General features: G+C 43.0%; 3 non-coding genes across 3 annotated transcripts; 2 read left to right on the forward strand and 1 right to left on the reverse strand.

Moving 5' to 3' along the window:
- Positions 1-20,424: 20,424 nt before the first annotated feature.
- Positions 20,425-20,510, reverse strand: TRNAY-GUA (transfer RNA tyrosine (anticodon GUA)). Its single transcript is given in 2 exon segments — positions 20,425-20,460; positions 20,474-20,510. It is a non-coding gene; the product is annotated as a tRNA-Tyr (tRNA).
- Positions 20,511-21,385: 875 nt separating this feature from the next.
- Positions 21,386-21,457, forward strand: TRNAE-CUC (transfer RNA glutamic acid (anticodon CUC)). The gene has a single exon. It is a non-coding gene; the product is annotated as a tRNA-Glu (tRNA).
- An 803-nt stretch (positions 21,458-22,260) lies between these two features.
- TRNAT-UGU (transfer RNA threonine (anticodon UGU)) lies at positions 22,261-22,333 on the forward strand. The gene has a single exon. It is a non-coding gene; the product is annotated as a tRNA-Thr (tRNA).
- The last annotated feature ends 805 nt before the right edge of the window (positions 22,334-23,138 follow it).

Raw genomic sequence — 23,138 nt, forward strand, 5'->3', positions numbered from 1 at the left:
AAACATGACGCAGCAGGCAAAACTAATAGATTAATTTTTTAAAGACAACGGTCCTTAGACAGTGGAGGGATTTTTAGAAAAATAAATATAGACCAAATGGAACTATATTATTCACAAGAATTGCCCAGCCGGACAATTTATTATTCTAATAGAAACAGTCATGAAACAATAAAACAAGAAGTGTGATAGAAGCAGGACACCAGCCGATGTCTGACTGCCACACTAGGGAACCACAAACAAGGGAAAAACTTTTAAACAGGCAACAAAATGGTCATCTGAATATTGTAAATCATACAACAGACAATCCAAAGTAATACACATATGCATGTACAATTAGTGTCGGTTATGCATTTAGTGCATTTCAGGTCGACGACGTTTCGAACCGTAAACAATATAGGTTCATCCTCAGGACAAGAAATAATTGCCTAAAGAGTTATGCAATCAAGGATTTTTTCACAGGGAAGTGGGGCTGTGAAGAGATGAAGCGCGTAAACGTGTGTTTATTTTGCACGCTAGCAAGGAACCCCATTGCGGACCTGCTTAAGAAATCCCCCGATATCGAAACGAAGGCATTTTCCTCTCGGATCTGTGGCATGCAGAACTGGACCCTTTTCAATCGAAACCAGCCCTATCTTGCGGTTTGCGCTTCATCTCTTCACAGCCCCACTCCCCTGTGAAAAAATCCTTGATTGCATGACTCTTTAGGCAATTATTTCTTGTCCTGAGGATGAACCTATATTGTTTACGGTTCGAAACGTCGTCGACCTGAAGTGCACTAAATGCATAACCGACACTAATTGTACATGCATATGTGTATTACTTTGGATTGTCTGCTGTATGATTTACAATATTCAGATGACCATTTTGTTGCCTGTTTAAAAGTTTTTCCCTTGTTTGTGGTTCCCTAGTGTGGCAGTCAGACATCGGCTGGTGTCCTGCTTCTATTGTCAGGATCGCACTCCGCAGGATCCGCATGCAGAAGAAATGCTCCACCTCCGGACCTCCCAAACACCCCGACTGTAAATCACAGGGTGTTCAGGCGATACGGTGAGGGAAAAACCCCAAAAAGGGGAAAAAACCCAAAAGAAAAGAATAGAAGGAACGGTCAGCAGGGAAAAAGAAGCTGCAAAAGAAATACACAAACATTAGCTATGTTCATAATGCTACTCTCATTAAATTCTCGCTATATGGTACACATTCTAAGTCACCTGTCAATATACTCGTGTTCTCCACTTCACACAGCAGTGACTTCTATGTCCCTTCTGCCCCTGTACAACACAAGATGCACACAATGAATTAAAAGGGAAAAGAAACCAGGACAATCCTATGGGCTATTGTCGTTCTAGATACATACCCCCACAATATAGTAATCTAACTCTTTAGGCAAGCGCTTCAAAGGAAAACGATGACTTCAGTCCGGAGTCCTCAGAGAAGAGGAGAAGAGAAGCACAGTAATACAGTATAAGCAGACACCTCCTCTGCTAAGGAAAAGTAGCAAAAAATGATGCAAAAGAATAATCCAAAATCAAGAATGAACTAAACACGGCATGATGTAGTTAAATGCACTACCATCATCCGCTTTAGTATTTGTAATCCAATCAGGTAAAATCAATGTCCAATTATAGCGTACTTCGTGCCGGCATTGCGGAGGCCTTCCCCCTGCAATCCGTCACTGGCAAGCACTCATGCAACCCCCCATCCGGAGTTCGGTCGCATCAATGAACACCCCCACAATGATAAGTCTTTCAGCACCAAACAGTGTTATTCTCTCGCAGCCGCGAGGTTGAGAAATAACACGCGCCGGGAGTAGCTGCCAGTCAACCACAATGACAAAAGCAAAGCGCGTGTAATGCTTTCACGTTACCCCAATTCACCCTTCTGTGTGTCTCTGAAGCCTCAGAGTTCTCGAAAGGCCAATCACCCAAAAACAGCAGACAAGGATCAAGAAACGGACCTTCCTCCGAAAACAAACAGAATCACGAGCACTTCCCCATGGTTCCGCCCCGCTATATCCTGGGACCGCAAAGGAGCATGGGACCGGTAGTTTTAGGCCGAAAATCATGGGAGTTGTAGTTTTAGGTAGGCGCGGTTACAGTCTAGATCCTGACATCTATCACACTTCTTGTTTTATTGTTTCATGACTGTTTCTATTAGAATAATAAATTGTCTGGCTGGGCAATTCTTGTGAATAATATAGTTCCATTTGGTCTATATTTATTTTTCTAAAAATCCCTCCACTGTATAAGGACCGTTGTCTTGAAAAATTTAAGTATCCACCCAAGGTCCTTAGCTTATTGCGCCCTGGGTTCCCTTGTTTTTTTCTAATAATGGCAAAACTAATAGAGTTATTGATCACAAGCCAGAGATCCACCAAGATAGATCTGTTGGTGATTTTTCTAGTAATACTTTCTCAAGACTTCTTTCGGAATATGTTAGAGTGATGGAAGTCAAGGATTGCTACATTTGTGTGAAATTACCTGCTTCTGTTTCTGAGGGGGTGACTTATAATATGCTTCCCCTTACTTATGGCATCACTTGCAGTGTAATAGCTAGTTTGTTTTATCAAACTGGTCGTTTAGAGTACTATTATTCTAATTACGACGAAATCTTTGCAAACTTGAAAATTGATAAAAGCTTGAATAAGCATAAACAAGCTAAACAGATGAGGGAATTTTTCATTGTGACTAATGAACTCACCTAGGAGTACGCTTTTAGAAACAATTTAACTTGTAAGTTGAGAACTGAAGAAAAATCTTTCTTGAATTTAGTTGAAGAGAGAAGAGCAATTTATAAAAGAAATGAAATGCTGAAACAAACCAAATCTAAGTTTTGGCAAATTGAGGACGAGAAACTTAATGGTAAAACATCAGAGAAAGTTGCTATTCACATAGATAAACCTGTTAGTGGTAAGCTTTGCATAAGAAGAGACAATACGCTTTTTGATAATTACTTTGTGGGTGCTAGTCAATGCGAGGGTACTTATCAAATCTTGGGTGGATGGGGATTTAAAGGTGGCAAAGATCCAATATTCCCTGGAATTTATTTTGTATGTGGGGACAAAGCCTATTACAATCTCCCTGATCACTGGTATGGGACTTGTTTTGTTGGTTTAGTTTTTCCAAAATTTTTTCATGTTGACAGAAATGCAGAGGGTTCATTTGAGATCAGTAATCATCTGAATAGATTCAAAAGAGAAAGTTTCTCAGAAATTTTGGGAGATATTTTTGAGGCAGTAATACCTTTGGTGGGTATAACCCTGAATGCAGTCAAAATCAGAAAATTATCCACGATTGTTGACAGGCTGTCTACTGATACTGCCAGTGGATTTCAGCTAGTGGATACTGAACTTATTGCCATAAGATCTATGGTAATGCAGAACCGTCTTGCTTTAGACATTCTGCTAGCAAAAGAGGGAGGAGTCTGGAATTTTACATGTTCAACATTGTTGCACATATATCCCAGACAAGAGCCAGAATATTGAGATGTATATCAAAAACATTTCAGAGATACATTCAGAAATTGTACCCTTAGAAGATGAGGATTTTTCAGAACGTTTGAGCAAAAGATTTTCAGCAATCAAAACCTGGTTTCAAGAGATTGGTAGTTCAATTCTAGGCAAAGTATTGACACCTTTACTAGTCATAGTCTTTGTGATACTTTTGTTGAAAATCAGTTGCATGTTACACAAGAGTAAGAAGTATTTAAGGGAAAAGAAAAGGATTTATAAACTTAGAAAGGAACAGGAGAGAGAGATTGAGATGGAAGAGTTTCGTAGGACTCAATATGAGAGTTGCAGACAAACAGCTGAGTCAAGGGTTTAGAAATACTAACATTGTGATTCAAAACATGTTTAAAAGGTTAACATTTTTGCTGAAAATTTTTGGGTGTAGTTTGGTGATTTTGAAATCACCAGATGAGGGAGTTGATGGAGCGAGGTGCAGAACAAAATTTTGTTCAAACTTGCAAAGTCAAACTTCAATAATGATAATATTACTAATGAATTTGTGTGTGAAAAAAACTAATCAACCTAGATTAAAATGCATACACGACACAAGGGACTAATAAATGTGCTCTTTGTTGCATTTGCAAGTACGTTGAAAAATAATAAACTAACCTTGTCTATTGACTTTGTCGGAATTAAATGCGGCTGTTTAACTAATGGCATGTGCTTATTTTGTGTGCTTATGTTATGTCTTTTCGTCTTTATGTGGCATAAGTTCGTGGAGAAATGAAAAGCTGCTTTGTGTGCTTTCAGCTAGTTAACATAAATTAATGGGATAATAATTAGCAAAGGGGGTGGGTAACAGAAGGGTTTTCAATACTCTAATTAATTGATGTCTTGTGTTTCTTTGAATACTAGTTCTCCGTGAGAGAGGCCTAAGGCCTGAGGCCTAGCTTTTTAAAAGATGGTGTTGTCGAGTCCTGTCCAGAGAGAGCAAGAGCCCTGCTTGGAAAGTTTTATCACGTAGAAAATATTTGCAAGCTCAATTGAGAATTGTATTATACTTGTTCATGGAAGGACCAAAACCAAGGACAGGAACCGGCAAAGTCTGCCAAGTTAAGGAAGTCACAGCCTGTGAATGTAAAATGTTTCGATTTAAGGAAGCTGCGTGACTTGAAAATAAGGGACAATAGACTCTAAAGAAAAAGTCTGATTTAGGCTTCAGGAAAAAGGATGACACCATATGGGCTGACATTTGTCAGCCAATCCGAACTCTGGACAGTCAAGAAAAGTATACTTTTTCAGTGAGATTAGCTAGTTAGAAAGGTATAAAAACCTAGCCCCAAACCGGGAGGGGGCTGCTTGTTTCCCGCGTCGTGCTGACGGACATTTGGCGCACGTAAGGATAATAGGCCTTAATGACTTCGATTCGATTTCAAAACTTTATTCGAATTTTTGCAAATTCATAAATGCAATACAGACAATCCCAGATCAAATAACATCTTTACAATAGTTAAAAAAAACAGCAATATGAAAACAGTTATGAATGTAATTCTCAGATTTACTAAGGGTTCTCCATTGTTTTACGAACATGTGTAATGACTCTTAGAAAAGTGCTAGTGCGGAATATCAGCTCTTCATTATTCAAAATCAATAACATCAAATTAGATTCCTCTAGAGAAAGTGGTCATTGCTTTTTAAAATAGGGTGCTAAAAACCATTTAAAATATTTTTGATAAAATTTACAAAAGAAAAAGAAATGTAAATCAGTTTGCGGGCTGGTATCATCACATGGGCACAAATTGTTTCCAGGTTTCAAAAAAGTATAGCCTAGTGGGAAACATAATAGAAATCTCACAGTACCTGCCCTGAGGCGAAACATCAAAGATCTTTCCCACTTAGACTTTGGAAGCGTGAGGTACAGAGGGATTGGTTGTATATGCAGATCTTTACTCACATAAGCCTGGATTGTCGGTTTAATATGCTCCCTTGCCAATCTTTCTTCTCTGTAGAGTGCGTACAGTGCAGATTTTAAATCATTTTTATCCTTGGGGTTAATTTTGCTAGGGTCGTGGAAAAGGTGTCCTTTGCCTACGCTACTTAATTTTTTTAACACTCCAGATAGCCAAGGGATTAACATCCCTTTATCACAGTAAAGGCAGTCTCTTATGATGTCCTGGGTTAGACCAGCCATGTCATTTTTCCATATAGCAACCCAGAACATTGCCGGTCTGGAGGCAATAAAATCTGATATGTAATACAAATTCAGTTCGTAGTGGCAAATATATTCTGAGGAGGAAATAGGCGCTCCGAGGATTTTTCTACAGAAGCGGTTTTCCTCTGTCTGGATGCTTGGAGTTTTTCCCAGGCCCCAGATCTCTGCCCCGTAAGTAGCTACTGGTACACATTGTGATTTAAAATTTTTTAAAATAGCCTTTGTAGCGTCTACTTTCCTGGGCCGTGGGAGGCTAAGAATGGAGTTAATGGATTTTGAGAACTTGCTCGTGGCGTGGGCTAAATGTCCACTCCACGAGCCGCTCGCAGCAAAAACCATTCCTAAGTAGGGAAAGGTGTTGGTAGAATAAAGTTTATCAACACCCACTGAAATAGCACTTAATTGTCTCTTACCCGGGCCACATGACATAATAAAAGATTTATTTTAATTTACTTTAAGATCAAGTTTTTCCATGTATTGCACAAAGTCTTTTACCAGGCTACGCAGGGCGTTCAGGGTTAGGCCCATAAGCACCGCGTCATCTGCATAGAGCAGAGTCGGTCACAGTCTCCCCCCTATTTTCGGGACATCTGGGGTTGTTGATTTTAGGGATTTGTTTAGTCCATTTATATAGATAATGAATAACAGGGGTGCTAAAACACACCCCTGCCTGACTCCTCTCTCTACTTTTATGCGTTCTGACACTTCCCCCCCCATCCCGATCCTTACTTGTGCCCTTGTGTCAGTGTGCAAATATGCAAGAAAATAAACAAGTGATTCATCCAGACCGTATTCTAAAAGAATCGCCCACAATTTAGACCCATTTACTAGGTCAAATGCGGACGATAAATCCATAAAAGCTAAATAGATTGGTACAGACCGAGCAATAGTATATTTGCCAATTACTAAATTTAAGTTTAAACACTGCTCGGTTGTTCCAACCCCGCTCCTGAACCCCATTTGGCAGGAATCTAAGATCCCAGTTTCATCTGCCCACTCATTAATTCTATTGCATAATACTCTTCCCAGAATTTTAAGAGTATTATCTAGGAGGGAGATGGATCTGTAGTTCGTTGGGTCTGTTCTCTCTCCTTTTTTATATATAGGCACTATTATGCTTGTAGACCATGTGTCAGGTATGGGCACTAAAGGTAGGCTATTAAATACGTTTGTCAGAATGGGTGCCCACAGTTCTGGTTTCCATTTAATAATATCAATTGGGAGGCCGTCCGGCCCTGGGGCTTTATTGCCGAGGCTTTGTTTAATACCGGCGATGACCTCTCCCAGGCTAATCTCTAAAGGGCGCAAATCGCCTAATACAAAATTATTATTAACGTTTGGTGGTGTTGCATACACTTTAGAGAAATGGTTTTCCCATTGATTGCTGGAAATGGTGCAGCTTATTGCTGACATTTGTGTATCCAAATTCCGCAGATTTTTTACAGCGGCCCAGAAAGTGGTGCCTTTTTTCCCAGAGGCTGAGTCTGATAGCTCTTCCCAGCGTTCTGACAAAATAGTTGCCTTACGTTTCCCTATTTCAGATTTATAACTTTTTCTTGCCTCCCTAACCTTAGTTTGACATCTAGGTTTAGCATTCAGTGCATTACGTAGGGCCCTATTTGCAGCAGAGCAGTTGTTATCGAACCACTTAGGGTCCGTATTAGTTTTACCATTAGGGACAATTAAAATTGTTTTTATAACTAAGCACAGATTAGTAAAATCTGAGATCACCCTTTGGTGATTCCCGTCAGCAATAGTACAAGAATCTATTAAGTTTTGATGTTTGGTAGTGAGTTGGTTAATTATATTACCACAATCCACTTTCCTCCATTTCAATCTTAAATTATTTGTAGCGGGCGTTATATCTCTGGCCCCCATGGTGGTTTTAAATACTGGCGGGGGCCCTAGTCTTATATTCGCAACCAGTGCATTATGATCCCCGAATGCAGTCTCAATGACCTTAGCCATCGTTAGACTGTCAATAAATTCGGGTGACATAAAAAAATAATATATAGTTGAGGAATAATCTCTGCCTCTAAATGTGGGGACATAGTTATCATTAGGAGTTGGGCTTGCATCCATGATGTTAATTAACATATGTTCACGGATAAGCAAGTCCAATTCTTGCCCCCTTTTGTCTGCTCGATCGTTACGAATATTAGCCCCTGGTCTATCTAGATTAGGGATTTTAGCATTAAAATCCCCAGCTAGAATAATCCTTTTGCTTATAACATTTTCTAAGGGTTCAGTTAAACTGCTCAAGATTTTGGCTAATTCAATAAAATTAGTGTTTGGGATTGAATTGAAATCATTATTATAAAAATTAATAATATAAAAGGGGACCTTTCTTTTATATTCGATAATCTGAATATTAGGGCTTTTAGTTGGTATTACCTTAATAATCCCACCTGCAGTAATCCTAATGCCAGTTAACAATCCGCCCATCGGTCTACCAAAATCAGGTTTGCCCGCAGTTACACTATTACAGTGAAAGCCCTCATTGTGCAGGTTAGTCGTGGCCCATGTTTCCTGGAGCATAATTATGTCTATGTTAGACAGAGTCTCTAACCAATTTAGGTCGGACAATCTTGGCTCCAGGCCGGCCACGTTCCAACTAAGGATCGCTAGATCAGAATTAGGCTTAGTTGGTTTGTTAAGTATGTTAGTACTGGCATCTGCGGTGCTTTCAGCAATTACAAATCTTTCTGGCGGGGTTTCCCTTACGGGTGACATGCTATCTATACCCTCGCTCTTGCTTATTGTTGGTATTGTTATTTCCTGTTTGTCATTACTAATCCTCGTAGGTGGGGGGCTAGGAGTCTAAGCAGCTGATTATTTCTGCTATTGTGCTTCTTGTAACCACCCTGTTCTTTATATGGGTTGATGGTTGGTATCAGTCAGTCGACCATCTCTAAACAGCTATATCTGTTGTAGGTAGGAAGCCCCATGAAATTATCCATGGGGCCGGCATCTCTTCCCGTATTTCCTCCCCAGTTACCCAGGTTCCCTCCCCAGCTTCCCCATTCTTCACCCCAGTCTTGGTAGCCTGATCTACTCCAATTCCTATCATTGCCCGGCCACACACGACTCCTGGGGGGATAGAAAAAAGAGAGTCGCTTTGTTTCTATATGTTTATAGGAGCCCTGTGTATTCCAAGAACATATGTAGTCTACAGTACGAGGATCCTCAAAGTTGATTATAACACAGTCGCCCTGGGTAGTTTTACACTCTTTTCCAATCCAAGGTACTCTGCGGACTGTTAGAATCCTAGTAATGTAGTGTTGGGGTAGCGGTCGGTTGACATTAAGCGAATGTTGTACTTTATTTTTTAAAGACCAATTAGTTTCAGTGATATGATCGGCTACCTCTGGGACCCCGGTCATTACTACTACCAATGAGCTTGCCTCTGGAGGCAAGTGAACCGTACGTCTATGCTCTTTTTCTCCCTTCTTATGGTCCTTATCCAAGGGCAGGGGTGCTGACTTAGTTTGACTCTCTATTTGTTTAATGGGTTGGGGAGGTACGGAATCATTTGTCGATTTTGCTTGATTTTTATTTACTTGGGCTGTTGAAGTCCTAGTTGTTGCGGTAGTACTCAACACTTGTGCTGTGGTCTTCTTGGGCCCTGGACCTACGGTATTGTTATTTCCAGTTTTGGTTTTAGTCCCACCTGCTAGAGAGGGCTCGGAGTTAGGTGTGTTTGTGGCAATCTTAGGGATAGTTTTTGATGGGGCATGCAACCCAGCTAGTTGTTTTTCAATAGTTGAAAGTCTGGTCTCTATTGGGGTAAAATAAGATCTAAAAAGTTTCCCAATTTTTACTAGGAGGGTGCTAGTTGCCTCACAACAGTTATGTGTATCCCCCCCTACTGCAAGTGTCTCTGTACTTCCTAATTCCAGAACCTCAGTAGTCTCAGCAGGGGTTATTCTGCTATTCCCATTTAGTGTTTGGCAATTTTTTACTTTGCTGCATTTTTTAGATGGTACATTTTTCTCCTTAACCAATGCCGCTTTAGCTGGTTTCTTTTGCTTTCGTATTGCACCCTCTCTCTTGCCACGTAACTGTGTATTCCCTACTTCGTCTGGCGTGTGATTAATAAGTAAATTAGGTGATTTTTCTGAAGCCAGACTTAGTTGGGAGTCTGATAAGAGTTGGGATGCAGACAGGTCAACTATATTTGGCAAACTACATTTTTCTATTCTAACATCATTCGCGGCACAAACAAACGAAGGGAATTAAAGCATAGGATGCCAGCACTAGTCTAAAAAGGTCCCTATTAGTTATGGTGAACAGAAAGGTGCAAACAGAGGGCTGGGAGCACAATTCCCTATACTCCCTCAATTTAAAGGCTGATTCAACGAACCTAACCTTCAAAACAATTGACAACACATAGTAGCCCAGCACACTTTAAACACGATCTATTACAATCACTAAGGCAAAGAAAGTTTGATTTCACGAACAAGCCGATGTTTTTCAATTTCAAATGTTCTTTATTGTTCAATCTTTAAAAACTTTTGACAGCATCACTTTTGGAACCGCCAACGCGTTTCGTCCCGTCCAGGGACTTCTTCAGGGCTACAAAAGTACATATAAAAAAGGGACTATTTACAATTTTATACATGACAGTATTGTACAAGATAAAAACACATACATCGACTTTTATTCATTTTGTAGAACACGTCTTCTGACACTACATAATGTCATTTTTTTGAAACAGTACATTCCTGCACTAGATGGACGAGCAGAAGAAAAACAAGGGAGGAACCACTTTCTAGTATTACATAACTAGATACATCAGCACAAACAGTCAGAGGACATACCTTGATCGCGGCACCTGAATCCTGGGTTTGTACTGGGGTTCTTGCTAGTGCGAGGAGTCCCAAGGATGAGCGCCTAGCTATTTCTAGGTCTTGGGCTACTCTACGTTCAAGGAGGACAATGCTCTGATCTATAGTTTCATTCACCCTTGTTATGAAGTTATCCAATGGCCCAATTATCTGGCCTCCTCCCGCCGCAGTTTTACTTCTGCTTCCCCTTGTGGACATATTATCAACTGGTTCCTTATAGGTACAGTGAGAACGTGCAAACGTCAAGTCTCAAAAGCGGGATCAGTACAAATACCAGGGAACCAAGAGAGGGGGCCCGGTCCGGTCACAAACGGTCTCTAACGGGCACAAACGGGCCCGCCCTTGGGCCGGGCTTCGCCCGGCGCTCCCGCGCGCTCCCGCACAGCGTGGGAATGAGCTTGTAATATAGATGGAAGAAGGCGACCGGGAGGTGGGCAGTCAGGGGGCGCAGACCAGATGACAAAGGTCAAGCAGGGACTCCTGGGAATGCGAGTCCCTGCAGCGCTCCACCCCTGATTCCCTCACACCTCTCTCTCCCCAAGCAGAACAGCAAATCAGCAGAGCGATGGCCCCGGGCGGCGTTACACACCGCGCAGCGGCACCCGCAAAGCGGGTGCGGCAAGATGTGGCGAAGGGGCTCCCGTCCAGGAGGCAGAGGGCAGCAGCGTCCCAGGTGCAGTTCCCCACGGGTAGGTGCAGGCGTCCAGGCGTCCAAGATTCAAGGTTCCCGTCAGTGCATGGGAGGCCGATTGGTTTTAAAGAGTTTGCCGTCCGGGAGGCGGGGCAGTCAGGGGGCGCAGACCAGATGACAAAGGTCAAGCAGGGACTCCTGGGAATGCGAGTCCCTGCAGCGCTCCACCCCTGATTCCCTCACACCTCTCTCTCCCCAAGCAGAGCAGCAAATCAGCAGAGCGATGGCCCCGGGCGGCGTTACACACCGCGCAGTGGCACCCGCGAAGCGGGTGCGGCAAGATGTGGCGAAGGGGCTCCCATCCAGGAGGCAGAGGGCAGCAGCGTCCCAGGTGCAGTTCCCCACGGGTAGGTGCAGGCGTCCAGGCGTCCAAGATTCAAGGTTCCCGCCAGTGCATGGGAGGCCGATTGGTTTTAAAGAGTTTGCCATCCGGGTGGCGGGGCAGTCAGGGGGCGCAGACCAGATGACAAAGGTCAAGCAGGGACTCCTGGGAATGCGAGTCCCTGCAGCGCTCCACCCCTGATTCCCTCACACCTCTCTCTCCCCAAGCAGAGCAGCAAATCAGCAGAGCGATGGCCCCGGGCGGCGTTACACACCGCGCAGTGGCACCCGCGAAGCGGGTGCGGCAAGATGTGGCGAAGGGGCTCCCGTCCAGGAGGCAGAGGGCAGCAGCGTCCCAGGTGCAGCTCCCCACGGGTAGGTGCAGGCGTCCAGGCGTTCAAGATTCAAGGTTAATGACTTTAACTTTTATATGAAGTGAGATTAAGATAGGGAAATAGAACTTAGGGGTTAGGAAACTTGTTTATTTACTTTAATTCATGCTGAATGGTGATGCATTGAAATGTCGGTCTAATATGCCTTTCCTCAATAAAATGCTGCTTTATTGCTAATAAATAAAGATTCATACTTTAAAATGCTCTTTCTTTGAATAATAAAGCTAATAAATTAGATTTTGAAATTACAAGCTGGACTTGTTTATTCATGATCTAGTTACCATCAGTTGATCCATTTACCTTTGTGACTTAATTAAAATGTTTTTTGTTATAAATCCATGATAAAAATGATAAACTGCAGTTGTATATAAATGTGTAAATAGTTTATGAATAGTTTTGATTAATTAGGTCACATGATTCAGCTGCCCAAAATGTGTCTCGGTAGTTTATGGGCCTTGTGAGAGGTATATGATTAATGGTGAGTATCATGGTGTTGGGTAGTGTTGTTGAGACAGATTTTCTATAGGGGCGCTGCATCAGTCTCAACCTCACTAACTTCAAAACATTCCAGATGGTGTGCCTAGCCAAACAAGGGCTACACTGGCTTTCGCCAAGACAAGACTATACACCGGCTTGGCTTACGCTAGAAAGAGCAATCCTAAAAGGTCTTGACCCCCTACCCCTACTCACAGCCAATAGACACCCCGAAGATAACAACACCATACTCAAAAACACCAAGAACGCCCTTCTTAAAGTGGACAAAAGAATGGAGAATAGCATAAAAAACACAAAGTGGGAATCCATTCGGTTCAACGCAAAAATAAAATACAATGACAAGATACTAAATATGAACTCCTGGTATGAACGGGGCATCTCCACCCCCAACCAACTAGAAAAACTCAGCACTCCACTCACATTCGACACCCTAAAACACCTCCACAACCTACCAGACATAGAATTCTACAGTTTTCTAAAAATAAAGGTGGCAATCACCAAGGCAGATCTGAACAAAGAAGTCCCAATAATCCTGCAATACTCGGCTAACCTAAATAAAGTTGGCCACCAAAAGTCGCACCTTTACAAACTGCTAAGCCCAACTTCAACAAAACTAAACGCCAAGACACTAGGGTACTGGGTAGGCCAAAACATAGGTGCTTCAGCGACAGGGAAAAAATTCGCCTGAGGAACTCAGTAAGCTCAAACAAAGTCACCCCAATCCTAGCACAGACGAAATACTGGCTCCTCCACAAAGCATACTGGACTCCGGCCAGACTAGCGGCCGTAGGGATCCGAGACAACGACCTATGCTGGAACTGTCACGAACAAAAAGGAGACCTAGCTCACCTTATCTTTCACTGCTCCAAAGTCAAAACATTCTGGAACAAAATAAGAGACTTCATAAACAACATAATGGGATTCCCACTGCAAACAGATTTTGTAGGGGTAGTCGCTGCCTTCATGACTCATGAAACTCAGTCCAAGAATGACAGCGAGCTAATAGACATCCTACTCACAGCCGCAGTCAAAACAATCCTGGCAAACTGGAAAGACACGGGGAAAGCATCCTTCAAAAGCTGGTTTAACTGGATCACCTTCCTTAGAGGAGCAGACAACATAACACCAAAACACACACCCAACTCTACCACGAAGGGAGAGATGTGGCACACCCTGGACAACTATCTGGTCTCACACAAACCACCATAGGCAATTACAGAGACCGGGCCTCTCACGCACTCCCCTCACATACATAAGGTGAACTCCAATAGGATGGCACTCAGCAAGCAGCGCCAACCACCCTGTCCGCTACTCTGTCTCTCTTTTCTGACTTTTCTCTTCCTCCCTATGAGGGCAATACAAACACGGCCAAGTCGTAGTAAGCCTAACCAATGACAATGTCTATCAGCCGACAGCGTGACGCCAATTGTAACCCCACCGGCGTACACTTACACCAATATTGCCTTCACCATATCTGTACTGTACAAAACTCTTCTAATAAAATCTTTTGAATTAAAAAAAAACACGAAAAAAACAATTCCTCATTCAGAGCCCGAACAATCATTTCATTTATGTAGTGTGGAAAAAAAATAGTAGCATAAATGCATTTTATATATCATGTGGTACTTTGATTTGTAAGTGAATAATAACCCTTCGTGCACGTTACTTTTTTTTCAATAAAGTACACAGAAGCTTAAAATGAAAAGGCAGAAATCATTCCCAAAAAGTGTCTTAAAAATTGCCTGTGATTGATTTTAAAAGTTATGAGACTGCATTAGTAAATCTTTTACTTGAAGGAAATGATGTCTTGAATGAAAAGCGTCAGCAGTCAATAGCAGGGTGTAGTATTCTGTAATTGTGCCCTTATGGCACTGGTAGTTGGAACCCTGAGTATTGGGAGTTCTGAGGCTAGGAGTGGAATGCTGACAGTTTGGTCAGTTGAACGCTGTAGCTTGCTCTTGTCGCTGTGCTGCTCTTGAGCCAATAAACTTATTCACAAGCTTTCTATGTCTACATTCATTCAATGATACTACAGAAAATATGGCGACGAGGCTCAAGAGCATGAAACGGACCTGCTGACTCACCTCGTTAATTTGGAGCCTCGACGGAGAAGGAGGAAAAACTTCAGCACCGGCGAGGAGGAAGAATTTCAGCATAGGCGAGAAAACGGATCCCACATGAGGAATCTTGGTCAGAGCGGAGCACACGACGACGGACACTGCCAGATAAGTGTTCCGTGTTTAATTACTTCGCGCTGCGCATCCAGCTGAAGGGCGGAGAAGAGCTTCGCAACAGCCGTGGTTGGCGCTGAGAGAAGCGTGTGGTTGGCAACGTTTAGTCACGTTGCTGACGTCCTGATGGCCATTTTAAGAAAAGGCTTCAGTCAACAATGACGCCTTTGGTTGGCAACGTGGGATCACGCACGCAGCGGCCATTTTAACAACACGATTTAGACGTGATTGGCAAAGTCTCTTCACATCTAATTTCCAGACGCTGTGGTCTATAATTTTGTGCGCTACACGCTGGTGGGCAAAGAATAAAGAAAAAAAACATCCTCCACCATAACTTTTGGCATTCATCTCAAGCAACTTGTAAAAAAAAAACGAGCAATTTTAAAGCATTGAAATATTAACTCCTGCATTCAGTATTGCAATATTACAAGCTATCAACCAGTGTCTCATTGCAAGCTATCAACTAGTGCTCTATCACCCTAGTACGTTTATAAGATAACATTGTCTTTTATTTATTAATTGGCACAGCGACATCACAAAACGTATTTTTATTCAATATTGTTACCTTATCTTCCTTCTACTCGCCATGCAGTCAGTTTCTCCTCCACCTCCTTTCCTGGAGACACCAGGGAATCCACCGATAATTTGGAGAAAGTGGTTCGACGCTTTCGAGACTTATTTGGGTGCCATAGGCGCTTCAAGATTTCGCGCAGAAAGGAAGAAATGTCTTCTGTTGCATTCATTGGGTTTCGAAGGGAGAGAAATCTTTAAACACTTACCTCCACTAGTGAGAAACAACGAAGATGACATTGATGAATATGTTGAAACAAGGATGAAACTGGAATTGAGATTTGACGTGAAACCAAGCCTCGTTGTGATAAGACATAAGTTTTTCAAGAGGGAACAACTCCCAGGCGAAGATGTGGAAACTTATGTGTCCATTCTGAGGCAATTGAGTGCAGAATGCGAGTTTGAAGGATTCAGAGAACAATTGATTAGGGATCAGTACATCTGTAAGTGCACTGACAAGTCGATCCAACAGAAATTACTTACGTTAGGAAATCCTACTCTGGAAGAAATGATTCGCACAGCTAAAAGTATTGAATTATCGAAGAAAGAAGTTAAAGAACTTGAAAGAAAGAGCGAAGAGACAGTCTCCATTGTAAGGTCTAAGGAGAACAGAGAAACCAGAACTAGTCCTAGTCAACAACATTTTGAGAAGAACAATCTTCTCAATTCACAACGCAACGAAAGGAACTTGTTTCCTAGACGTGACATTTGTTATAGATGTGGGAATCCTTCCCATAATAAGAATAATAAGTTCTGTCCGGCTAGAAGTGCTACTTGTCGCACCTGTGGGAAATATGGTCATTTTGCTAAAATTTGCCAAAACCCCAGGCAGGGAAATTTGAATTTTGTTAATAGGTCTCAGAGTCAGGTTAACACTACTGGGGTAGGAAGTGTTGCAGAATTCTATGAAAACACCAGCAAAGGTCAAGATCCCATTAATGCCATCCAAGATGACCTTAGGGACAAGGTTGTTGTGGTTCATGAGGGGCAGAATCCTATTGATGTGTCTACCAAAGTCAACAAAGACATGGTCATAGCTGTGCGTGATGATGGTGTCATTACCGGGGATCCTTCTGATTGCGTTGACCCTTATGAAAATTTTGGTGTGGGTGATAAAGTAATTTCCTTATTAGTAGATTCAGGTGCAAGGGTCACTATGATCACCCAAGAGTTATTTGATGAAACTTGGCCAGGAAGGAAACTGGAACCTCCCGACAGAGCTCCTGTATCTTTTGAGGGGCGCAGAATAGCCTTGCATGGTTATTTCGAGGATGTTATTCAGTTCAGGGGGAGGAAAATTTTGGGAAAAGTCTATGTGGCTATCAAGGGTCTTAACATTCTGGGTTGGTTCCATGGCGGTTTATTTCGGTTAGTTTTAAGACCAGGTGCTAAAGAACAGGTCGGGATGGATGAGGATGATCTTAGTTTAGAAAGCTTAGCAGTAGTTGAAACCGATGACTATGTCGTAGGTTTGGCAAATAAGTTTCCTTTTGTTTTCAGTAAAGAACTTGGAACGATTAAAGATTTCAAACACGAGATTAGAGTAAAGGAGGGAGCCATTCCTGTCAAGCATAAAGTCAGGGGTGTCCCTTTTAGTGTCAGAGAGAGTCTGGAAAAGGAATTGATGGATTTGTGTAAAAAGGGAATTATAGAACCAATCGAGTCATCTTTGTGGTTATCTCCCCTTGTTGTTGCTAGGAAAAGGAACGGTGATTTGCGTGTCTGTGTCGACTTACGCAGCCTCAACAGAAACATCTGGGTTGACTCGCACCCTTTACCAAAAATCACCGACTTGTTGTCTCTTACCAGGGGTGCTAGATGGTTCACCAAGTTGGATCTAGCATCTGCATACCACCAGGTGGTGTTGAGTGAGTCCTCTAGGCATTTAACTGCTTTTGTTTCGCCTTTTGGCAGTTTTCAATACTGCAGGATGCCTTTCGGCCTTGCCTCAGCGGCAGCAGTTTTCCAGAGGTTAATGAGTCAAATGTTCAAGGATACTCCTGGGGTAATCGTTTTCCAAGATGATGTCTTAATTTTTGGCCAAAGCAAAGGGGAACATGGTGTCTCTTTAAATCAAGTGTTAGACATTATGCAAAGTAAAGGTGTTGTCCTTAAGAGAGAGAAATGTGTTTTCCTTAAAGAGAAAATGGAATTCCTTGGTCATATAGTCTCACACAATGGAGTTGAACCACGTCCTGGTTTAGTAAAGGCCATTGTTGATGCCTCTCCTCCCCTGGATAAATCTGGTTTAAAATCCTTCATAGGTTTGAGTGAATTTTACTCTAGATTTATCAAAGACTATGCGTCTAAAATTCAACCATTAACCAACATGCTTAAGAAAAATGTACCTTTTGTGTGGAATGAGAACTGTGATGAAATTTTTCGATGGATTAAGTCTCAGCTAGTCAGTGACAGTGTTCTTAGAGCTTTTGATCCCAATAAGGAATGTGTTGTGACTGTGGATGCGAGCGGTTTTGGTCTGGGGGCTGTGCTTACCCAGAAAAATGGTCAGGTCGACAACACCATTGCATACGCTTCAAGAGTTTTGCGTGGTGCCGAAATGAATTTCTCCGTCATCGAGAAAGAGTTGTTGGCCTGCGGGTGGGCAGTGAGGAAGTTCAATTCTTTTCTCTGGGGTAGTCATTTCACCATACGTACGGATCATAGTCCTTTAGTCTCAATTTTGTCTGGCGAAAAGATTAAGGAGCACACCCCTAGGATTGCCAGATTGTCAACGAAGTTGCTTCAGTATGATTTTGACATAGCCTATTTGCCAGGAGCGAAACATGTCAGAGCAGACTACTTCTCACGTTTTCCCATTTCTGGTAACGACTCTGAGGTTGAGAAGGAAGACGATCAGGAGGATTGTTTTGTTGCTGCGTTAGATTTAGAGGGCATGTGTGCTGTGAATGAAACTGAATGGAGAAGAGAATTGTCAAAGGATATTGTTCTTACTCGTGTCATTGACTATTTGAAGTCAGGTTGGCCGAGGGAGAAGTATGTCTCTGGACAGTTTCAGACGTATGTTAAGGTTGCCGATGAACTCACTGTGGAGGATGGTATCCTTTTGCGATGCGGTAGGCTGATTCCTCCGGAGAGTTTGAGGAAACGGCTTATGGATGGTGCGCATGAAGGTCACCTAGGGAAAACATTCACCAAACGCAGGTTGTGTGATGTATTTTGGTGGCCTCAAATGGATGTGTGTGTGGATTCATTGATTGATGGTTGTGTTATATGCAACTATTCCGACAAAAGTCATAAAGTGAGAACGCCCCCTTTAGAACCGATTCAATTTCCAGAAAGAGCATGGGAAAAGATTGGAGTTGACCTAGTTGGTCCTTTTAACCTCTTACCCTCCTCTTCACGTTTCGCAATCGTGGTCATTGATTATTATTCAAAATGGCCTGAGGTTCGGTTCATCAATGAGCCTTCCTCGGCCAATGTCGTTCTTTTCCTGAAGGATATTTTTCTCAGAGAGGGTTTCCCTTCATGTGTTATGACTGACAATGGGGTACAGTTTGTTAGTTCTGAATTCGAGTGCTTTCTCAGACAATGTGGCGTCTCTCACAAGAAGAGTTCCTTGTATCATCCCCAGGCCAATGGTCTTGTCGAGAGAATGAACCGTGTGTTGAACAATTGTGTGCAGTGGGCCATTTCCAGTAAATGTGTACTTGAGAATGCTGTTCGCTCTATGTTATGGTTCTATCGCACCACAGCACATTCTTCCACTGGCGTCTCCCCATTCGAACTTTTAAGAGGGAGGAAACCGTCGACTAAAATTTGTCCAGGTTGGATGTCCAAGTGGGTCAAGATGAATGTCATAGATGGCATCGATGGTTTTGTAAGGAAAAATGTTGTCCGAGCACAGACTAGGCAGAAAATTCAATTCGATGAGAGGAAAAGGGTGGTGTCTCATAGTATCTGTGCTGGTGATGTTGTTCGCATTAAGAATCCTGTTCATGTCGCCAAGGGCAGGAGTAAATTCTCTGAACCGTTTGTTGTCAACAAGGTTTGTGGCAATGCTGTGCGAGTTAACAACAACCATTGGTGGAATGTCTGTAAAGTTGTCAAAGTTAAAGATGTCACTTCTGAAACCACCAACTCTGGTAACAATTGTTGTAATCATAATTTGTCGCCTGTACTTCGCAGGAGTTTGAGAGTATCTAGGATTCCTGCCAGGTTCAGATAATTCAACTTTTCTTCTTTGCCATTGTTGTGTTTTGCTTTTACTTTGTCTTTTGTTTCTTCTCTTTTTCTCTCTTTTCTTCGCTTTTCTTCTCTGTCTTCTCTGTCTTCTTTTGTATTTTATCCCCTATTCTTTCTTCTTTTTGTTTGCAGAAATGAGGATAATGTAGTATTCTGTAATTGTGCCCTTATGGCACTGGTAGTTGGAACCCTGAGTATTGGGAGTTCTGAGGCTAGGAGTGGAATGCTGACAGTTTGGTCAGTTGAACGCTGTAGCTTGCTCTTGTCGCTGTGCTGCTCTTGAGCCAATAAACTTATTCACAAGCTTTCTATGTCTACATTAATTCAATGATACTACACAGGGGTGTCACATTCTAGATTACATTTAATATAGACGTTCATAAAGATTTAAAATAAAAAAATATATAGACGTTATACTTTAAAAATATAGGCTGACTATAAAAATAAAATATTTCCTCCCCGCCCCGGTCTCCCGCGTGACAGGCGGGGATACTGACCACTATACTAACGAGGATTCGCTGTGCTGGTAGCTAAACAGCTCGTTGTCGAGGTTTCACGCGCCCTGTCCTGCAAGTGACTGATGCGTCTCATTTCTCAGCTCCTCGACACCAACGCAGGGGGCCACAGGCTCAACAAACACACACACTCCCTCCCACCACACACACAAACACACTCCTCCCTCACACCTCACAACAACCCTCTCGCCTCCCAGCAGACGCTCTCAGCAGCATCCCCTGATGCCAGAGTCACCACAACCAGCTCCCAGGGCTGCTCCAGACGGGGCCCGGCCTGGCTCTTCAGCCCAGGGGCCCCTGGCTCTTTCTGATGAGGGGGCATTGCAGCGGGGGCTGCACGGGGGGGGGGCGGAAGACCCTCCCTCCCCCCCTCCAGCCGGAGGAGAGAGCTGGGCTGTAAAGGTGAAGAGAGGAGGCAGGAAAAGCCAGGCGTGTGAGGGTCTGAGAAAGAGGCGCTTTCTATTGTAAAGCAGAAGAAAAAAAGTGGAGTTTGCAAAAGTCCTTCGAGCCGGATTTGAACCAGTGACCTAAGGATAACAGACACTCCACTACAGTCCTCCGCTCTACCAACTGAGCTATCGAAGGCTTCGCTGGGTAGTGATGACAAGGCGCTATGTGGCATGATGAGTGGCATTCTGGTTCTCAACACCAACTCAAGGGCTTGAGAAAACAGCCAACCCTACAACGGAGACTTTCCTTTCCACAGCAGCCCCCCCCCCCCCCCCCCGCCCCGAACCCTCAAAAGGGCTGAAAAGAAACAAGCTGTGCTTTCATCCAGTCTCTGCTGGAGGAGCCCCGGGCTCGGCCCCCGCACCCCCGGAAGAGGCTCATGTCCTCCACGTGCTCGGCCCCCGCCCCCCCCCCCAAGAGGCTCGTGTCCTCCACGGGCGGGGCCCTTGCAGTGTTTCTTTCATGTCCATTCTTGCACCCCCCACTTTCACTGTGTATTTCACCCTCCTAGCGCTCTCGCTGTCGCTCGTCTTCACGGCGCTGCTTTTGATTTAACAAATGCATAAGCTTCATAATAAAAAGATTCGAGACAGAAATGAGCTTTCAAGTGACGGTAATGGGCGCGCACTTTTCTTTCATGAGATGTGAATTGTAATAAAAAGACGCGAGCCCTGATTACTGGGGGTGCTTTGGTTATTCGCGCATTCTCCTTTAACACGTGTGATCTGTCTGAGACACCCGCGACCCGTGGATATTTCTCTCTCGGCTCCTCTGATGGGCGGCATTGGCTTCTGCTCGGGTATTCTGAGCGCAGCCTCCGCGCGCCGCTGGGTTCATTCCTGCTGCTCCTTCTTTACTGTGCAGGGGCTGCGCGTGTGCTGAGTGTTGATGTAACTCTGTGGTTCAGGCAGCAAGACGGTAAAATCTGTATGAAACCTACGAGTGTCTGATGGTTTCAACACTGCTGCGACTCTGCAAATATTTTATGTTACTGTGCACTTTTACTACGCTCCCTGGTGGTCTAGTGGTTAGGATTCGGCGCTCTCACCGCCGCGGCCCGGGTTCGATTCCCGGTCAGGGAAGTACAATTTTTTCCTCACACTTCACGCTTTTTAAAACATAATATTAATTAATGCAGGTGCAGGGACATGTTCTATAGGAGCGTAATCTTTAGAATGTTTTTGTTTTATTTAATAGAACATTCGATTATACTTTATCTTTTCAGCCGAAAGGCAGCCTTTCCAGGCCGGCTCATGGGGAGCTGCACCTGCGGCGCGGTTACCACAGGTGTCTGTTGTGTGCAGCCACTGACCACGGATACTTTTGTAGACTTTTGGTTGATCCCTCGTCAATGCCATGAACTGTGTGATCCTGAACACATTGTTTCCGTGTTTTCTCAGAACTAGGAGTTCATAAAACTAGTAGTGACTTCGAGGTGAGGGGGTGTGTTTATACCTGTAGAAGTGGGGACATTTACAGTTTAAGCTCATGTTTCTCTGATGCACGTCTGTGAAGGCTACAATTGTCACCTTATTTTTAAACCTACACCTTATGATAGGTTATGAAGTCTGGGCTATGTTTACACAGGAAAATAATGGAAAAAACATGAACTGGAATATTTATAATCTGACGACTGTGGCCATTAAGCCCAGGCTGGTCACACAGTATGTTTTAAATGTGTTGCATATGCTGTTTGCTTAATTGTATTCAGTGGAGCCTATTTCTGAATTACACTGCACGGGAATGACTAGTCTTTGAAGAGAGGAAGCTTATACTTTTTCCATTCATTCTCTTTTGCAACTGATCTGACATCCACATATTGTCATCCCAGGTGAACACCTTTTTATTATTGGGAAAATATACCTCATTGTGTGTATTGATATAGGGCTCCATAGCTCAGTGGTTAGAGCACTGGTCTTGTAAACCAGGGGTCGCGAGTGCAATTCTCGCTGGAGCCTATACATTTTTTTATTTGAGTAAAAAAGTTTTCAATCACTTAAATATTCTAACCAAAAAAAGCATTCTGCCTCCAACATTAAACTTCCAAGTGAGGGACTTTAGAACAAAGTAGTTCTTCCTTTGCAACGAATGAACAACGTGAAACAAATATTCCCTTCCAGGTCCATCTGTACAGAGCTGGTCTCCCTGGAGACAGAAGCTTATGACGTCATGGTTCTTGTTTTGGAATGTGAACTGTCTGAGCAGGCTTGTTGAGTTGAGCATCTTGTTAGCTGTCGGCTTCAATGGACGTGAGGCGGGCGATAATTATAATGTAGTAAAGCACCGTGTGGCAGCGCACTGTCATTTATAGACAGCACGTTTTCCATTGAAACGGCTAATTAGTTTGCATGACCACACAGTTTTACTGATAAAACGTAAGAGCACACAAATTATATTGTGTAGAAATCGAGTTTCAGTGAATATTTATTATTTGCGCATCACGTCTGGATTTCTTCTGACCCTACTAAAATCTTTATTACCATCACATTTCAGAATTATAACAAAAATGTGCTTCATCTTGTTTCCTGGCTGCTGAAGTGCACAGTTCATTTCCATGTATTTCCATGTTGTTGTGAGTTAGGATAAAATGGCATCTCCCAGCTTTCCTTTTACACTTTGTGTAGCCACCAGGGTTTTTAAGGTAATTTACTTTCTTCTCCAGACTGCAAAGTGAGAGGAGTTCGTAAACACCAGTCTCCATGTTAAAAAAATAAGCGGAGAAGATATAGATTGCCCTTTGGCGCTCGGCAAATGGGACAGAAA

Source organism: Lissotriton helveticus, chromosome 1_2 (assembly GCF_964261635.1).
Source record: "Lissotriton helveticus chromosome 1_2, aLisHel1.1, whole genome shotgun sequence".
NCBI lineage: Eukaryota > Metazoa > Chordata > Amphibia > Caudata > Salamandridae > Lissotriton > Lissotriton helveticus.